Here is a 6143-nt window from a genome sequence, read left to right as displayed (position 1 = left end):
AGGCCCCGCCCGGGCCCGGCCGCGGCTAGAACTCCCCGCTCCCCAACTCGGCTCGCCGCGCGTCTTCCGGGCACCCCGTCCTTTCCCACTGCGCCCCCACTCTCCCCTTTATTCACTTCACTCCCCAGTTCCCTCACCCCAGCTTCTCCAGACGCCCCCTTATCCCTCTCCCTTCAGCCCCCCGCCCCTCCAGGCCTCCGACGCATGGGCCCCTGGGAGTTGTAGTGTAACCTGCCGTGGGCTGAGGCGTTGAGAAGACCGAGGACAAAGGGGCGGTCAGGACTACAACTCCCAGCGGAGGTAGCGCGCAGGCGCAGGAGGACTGGGGGTGTTTCGAATCCCGAGGCCGCTGGGGACCCCTGGCGGGGATCAGGGCTGCATCAGTCCCTGCGAGTGCTGATTCACCGCCCCGCCCCATATTCTCCGGGAAATTACGAGAGGAGGGGGCAGGGGCCTCAGTCCTAGACCCTGTTTCCGAGATCACGTAGCAGGTCGTGGTGGGGGAAGAACAGGAGGCGCGTCCATTGTAGATCCAGACTTTCAGTGTGGTGCCTGCCCGCGGGATGGCTGAATTAAGGGGCCAGACTCTGGGGACTGTCACCTCCTCCCCCTACGAGCTTCCACTAACCCCCTACCCCACCTTGAGGCTCTTGGGCCTGACTAGGTGAAAACAAGGACGAACGACAAATACCGGCTGGCTACCCTGGTTGGTTTCCAGAAAGGATGCAGCTGTCTGCTGGCTGACCCTGGAGAACCCCTTCTTCCTCTCCAGGGTGGAGTGCTAAAGATTCAGTTCAGCTACCAGGAGCCTACTCCACGCCTTAATGGGCTGTGTCTAGGGCTTGGTTGTCCAGCCCTTCTCTCCCCTCCTAGGCATACATACCTATTGAGGTCACGCTGATACATTCTTGTTCATATTATTCCACGTAGCTTAAAGATAGCATAGGTTTTTTTGCTTTGTTTTGTTTTTTGTAGAGACGAGGGTCTAGCTTTGTTGCCCATGCTAGTCTCGAACTCCTGGGCTTGAGCGATCCTCACGCCTCGGCTTCCCAAAGTGCTGGGATTACAGACATGAGCCACCATGCCTGCAGGCCCCATAGTTTTGACTGCACATTTTATGTACTTTATGTATTCAACAATTATCTGTGAGAAGCTACTGTGTTCCAAGCCCTATTCTAAGCCACAAGGTACATTAGTGAACAAAACAGAAAAAAATCCCTGCCCAAGAAAATAGGCAAGATATGTACAGTATGCTAGAAGTCAATAAGAAGTGAGCTTTGAGGTTGCAGTAAGCTGAGATCGCGCCACTGCACGCCAGCATGGGTGACAGAGCGAGACTCTATCTCAAAAAAAAAAAAAAAAAAGGAAGTGAGCTTTGGCCAGTCCTGGTGACTCACACCTGTAATCCTAACACTTTGGGAGGCTGAAGCGGGTGGATCATCTGAGGTCAGGAGTTCGAGACCAGCCTGGCTAATGTGGCAAAACCCCATCTCTACTAAAAATACAAAAATTAGCTGAGCACCTGTAATCCCAGCTGCTGGGGAGGCTGAGGCAGGAGAACGCTTGAACCTGGGAGGCAGGGGTTGCAGTGAGCTAAGATGGTGCCATTGCACTCCAGCCTGGGCAACAAGAGCGAAAATCCATATTAAAAAAAAAAAAGTGAGCTTTGCAGACACTGCTGCCGCCAGGAGTACTCTACTGCTGGCCATGGTCAATCCCACCGTGTTCTTTGACGTTACGGGCAAGCCCTCGGGCTGCGTCTCCTTCAAGGTTAGGGGCCTGGAAACCAAGAAGCCAAGAAGTGACCTCTCTAAACCGTAAAGCCATGTTAACATATCAGAGCTGTTAGCAGACAAGGTTCTAAAGACAGCAGAAAACTTTCGTTTTCTGAGCACTGGAGAGAAAGGATTTGATTATGGGTTGCTACTCTTTCTTTTTTTTTTTTTTGAGATGAAGTCTCGCTCTGTAGCCCAGGCTGGAGTGTAGTGGAGCAATCTCGGCTCACTGCAATCTCTGCCTCCCGGGTTCAAGCGATTCTCCTGCCTCAGCCTCTTGAGTACCTGGGATTACAGGCACGCGCCACCACGCCCAGCTAATTTTTGTGTTTTTAGTAGAGATGGTGTTTCACCATATTACTCAGGCTGGTGTCAAACTCCTGACCTCATGATCCGCCCACCTCAGCCTCCCAAAGTGCTGGGATTACAGGCGTGAGCCACCGCGCCTGGCAAGGGTTCCTACTTACACAGAATTATTCCAGGGATTATGTGTCAGGGTGGTGACTTCACACACCATAATGGCACTGGTGGCAAGTCCATCTATGGGGAGAAATTCGATGACGAGAACCTCATCCTGAAGCATACAGATTCTGGCATCTTGCCCATGGCAGATGCTGGACCCAACACAAACACTTCCCAGTTTTTCATCTGCACTGCCAAGACTGAGTGGTTAGATGGCAAGCATGGTGGTCTTTGGCGAGGCGAAAGCAAGTATGAATATTGTGGAGGCCATGGAGCGCTTTGGGTCCAGGAATGGCAAGACCAGCAAGAAGATCACTATTGCTATGGCCGGGTGCGGTGGCTCACTCCTGTAATCCTAGCACTTTGGGAGGCTGAGGCAGGCAGATCACTTGAGGTCCAGAGTTTGAGACCAGCCTGGCCAACATGGTGAAATTCCGTCTCTACTAAAAATACAAAAATTAGCTGGGCGTGGTGGCAGGTGCCTGTAGTCCCAGCTACTCCGGAGGCTGACGCAGGAGAATCACTGGAACTTGGGAGGCAGAGATTGCAGTGAGCTAGAGATTGCACCACTGCACTCCAGCCTGGGCAACAAGAGCGAAACTCCACCTAAAAAAAAAAAAAAAATCACCGTTGCTGACTATGAACAACTCTAATAAATTTGACTTGTGTTTTATCTTAACCACCAGACCATTTCTTCAGTAGCTCAGGAGAGCACCTATCCACCCCATTTGCTCCCAGTATCCTATCGTCTTTGTGCTCTTGCTACAGTTCCATTTGGGTCCCATGTTTGTTTGTTTGTTTGTTTGTTTGTTTTGAGACGGAGTCTCGCTCTGTTGCCCAGGCTGGAGTGCAGTGGCCGGATCTCAGCTCACTGCAAGCTCTGCCTCCTGGGTTTACGCCATTCTCCTGCCTCAGCCTCCCAAGTAGCTGGGACTACAGACGCCTGCCACCTTGCCCGGCTAGTTTTTTTTTTGTATTTTTTAGTAGAGACGGAGTTTCACCGTGTAGCTCAGGATGGTCTCGATCTCCCCTGACCTCGTGATCCACCCGTCTCGGCCTCCCAAAGTGCTGGGATTACAGGCTTGAGCCACCGCGCCCGGCCTACCTGTGAAGAGATTTTAACAGTGGCAGAAAATGATCAGCTTCAGGTTTTGTCTTCTTCATCATCACCTTGGCTGCTCAGTGCTTAGCACAGTAACTGACACATGATAAATACATGGAGAGAGCATAGGAAATAAGTAAATGAATATGGCCGGGTGCAGTGGCTCACGCCTGTAATCCTAGCACTTTGGGAGGCCGAGGTGGGCGCATCACCTGAGGTCAGGAGTTTGAGACCAGCCTGGCCAACATGGCGAAACCTTGTCTCTACTAAAAATACAAAAATTAGCCAAGTGTGGTGACGCGTGCCTGTAGTCTCAGCTACTCGGAAGGCTAAGGCAGGAGAATCGCTTGAACCCAGGAGGTGGAGGTTGCAGTGAGCCAAGATTGTGCTACTGCACTCCAGCCTGGGTGACAGAGCGAGACCGCGTCTCAAAAAAGAAAAAAAAAAAAAAAGAAATGAATGTGGCTATAGTCCTAGCTACTCAGGAGGCCAAGGCAGGAAGATTACTTGAGGCCAAGAGTTCGAGACTAGCCTGGGCAACATAGCAATACCTCATTTCTACAAAAAAAAAATTTAAACATTAGCTGGGCATGGTCATTCCAGCTATTTGGGGGGCTGAGGCGGGAAGATTGCTTGAACCCAGGAGTTGGAGGCTGCAGTGAGCAGTGATCACACCACTGTACTCCAGTCTGGGCAACACAGCAAGACCCTGTCTCTAAAAATAAAAAAAAAATGAAAATAATGATTTTAAAAAATGGAAAGAAAGAAATGAATGAGGGAAGAAAGGAGTGTGCTTTGGGGAGACTGTACTGGCAGGAGGTGGATGAGATGGACTGAGTGGGGAGAGAGTCTAGAAATAGTTTTCTCCCCCTCCTCCAACATAAGATCTGGCCCAGACCCTCTTCTTACCACACCACCCAGCAAAATGCGATCCTGCTGCTGAATAAACCCTCCCACTTCCTTCTGTCTCTTGCATCAGTGTTCGCCAAGTCATTCCTCTTCCTTTCTCTTCCTCCCTGCAGGGCAGGCCTGAGCTCCTCTGGCCCCGGCATCACTAGTCCATGGGAATGAGCCCTGACCGCCAACCTGGGTTGCCCACATGTGGCTTAAACGGGTCCATGATTCAGGACCAGATGTGAAATCTCAGGAACTTCCTGGCCCATTTCAGGCTACCTCTCTGACCTGTCCACCTCAGTTCCTTCCCCCAACAGTCTAATGCACAAAGGGGAAAAAAAAAAAAAAAAAAAAAACCAGCTCAGGCCAAATCTGTTTGGGAAAAAGAAAAATAAAGCAGATGCAAAGAAAACGATGTTTCACAGCCAAACAGGAATGACATCCGCAGCCTCCACACGGAGCCTCCCCTCCGATGGTGCAGGGGAGAGTTGGCCGTGCCTTCCTTTCCCTTCTGATTTTGCAAGGCTCTAGGCTTCCAGCTGCAGCTGCCCACAGGTCCTGGCTGTTTAGAGGGCGGCTTCAGAGGCATGACGACATCACAAAGAGCAAATGGCTTCAGATCCTGGCCGCCTCCTCCACTGCCTGGTGGTGCAGAAAGAAACCTGGGGCAAGGACGTTAAGAGCTAGCATTCTGGCTTCTGCCTGACCCCTAGCTCTGCATGCCAGACCTGTCCCTTCTCTGGGTCTAATTTCCCATCTTGAAAATGTGAAATTAAACTAAAGGAGCACTAAGTGCCCCACCCAGCTGTGATGAGTCATAGTTCTAGATTCAGCATGTTCTTCTTCTGAAATGGAAGCTACTGGCATTCTTTTTTTTTTTTTTTTAAGACGGAGTTTCGCTCTTGTTGCCCAGGCTAGAGTGCAATAGAGCGATCTCAGCTTACCACAACCTCCGCCTCCCGGGTTCAAGTGATTCTTCTGCCTCAGCCTTCCGATTAGCTAGTATTACAGGCATGCGCCACCATGCCTGGCTAATTTTTGTAATTTTAGTAGAGACGGGGTTTCACCATGTTGGCCAGGCTGGTCTTGAACTCCTGACCTCAAGTGATCCACCTGCCTTGGCCTCCTAGAGTGCTGGGATTACAGATGTGAGCCACCATGCCTGGCCACTACTGGCATTCTTTAGCTGTGGAAATGGGAAGTCTGGAAAATCTGTGCCTGCAGACCTGGGAGACAGTTGAGGCCCTAGGGTGGAAAAGCTCAGAATCATCTCTGGGTTCTTTTAGGCGGAGTCTTGCTCTGTCACCCAGGCTGGAGTGCAGTGGCATGATTCTGGCTCACTGCAACCTCTGCCTCCCGGGGTTCAAGTGATTTTTCTGCCTCAGCTTCCTGAGTAGCTGGGATTACAGGTGCACACCACCATGCCTGGCTTATTTTTGTACTTTTAGTAGAGAGAGGGTTTCACCATGTTGGCCAGGCTGATCTCGAACTCCTGACCTCTGGTGATCCACCTGCCTCGGCTTTCCAAAGTACTGGGATTACAGGTGTGAGCCACTGCACCCAGTGTCATCCCTGTTTTTTAAGACAAGGAAGCGGAGACACAGAGCCTGAATTCAAACCCAGGCAGACCTCCTAGACTCTTAACAGCAAAGGCACCGTTTCCTGTCCAGGATCTACCCTCCTTGGCATCTGCTCAGAAAAGGAGTGACTAACCTGACCAAAGGACACCCTCCATCCCCTTCTCCAGTGCTAGAGGATATGACATTTTAAATGCATCCTCTCCGGCTGGGTTGGTGGACACGCAGGCCAGCCAGGGACATGATTGTCCTGCTGTTTCTGTGCAGTCATAAATCCCTGCAGCCCCATCCCCTGGCTTCTGGCTTCCTCCTGCGACTGGAAAGCTCCCTGAT

At 51.4% G+C, this 6143-nt stretch overlaps 1 pseudogene; it reads left to right on the top strand.

Moving 5' to 3' along the window:
* Positions 1 to 1707: 1707 nt before the first annotated feature.
* On the top strand, positions 1708 to 4410 carry LOC105503754 (annotated as a pseudogene).
* Positions 4411 to 6143: the final 1733 nt, after the last annotated feature.

This window comes from Colobus angolensis, unplaced genomic scaffold (genome assembly GCF_000951035.1).
Source record: "Colobus angolensis palliatus isolate OR3802 unplaced genomic scaffold, Cang.pa_1.0 Scaffold120, whole genome shotgun sequence".
NCBI classification, from domain to species: domain Eukaryota; kingdom Metazoa; phylum Chordata; class Mammalia; order Primates; family Cercopithecidae; genus Colobus; species Colobus angolensis.
Note: the sequence above shows the minus strand (reverse complement) of the source record. Positions and strands in the feature narration are given on the sequence as shown.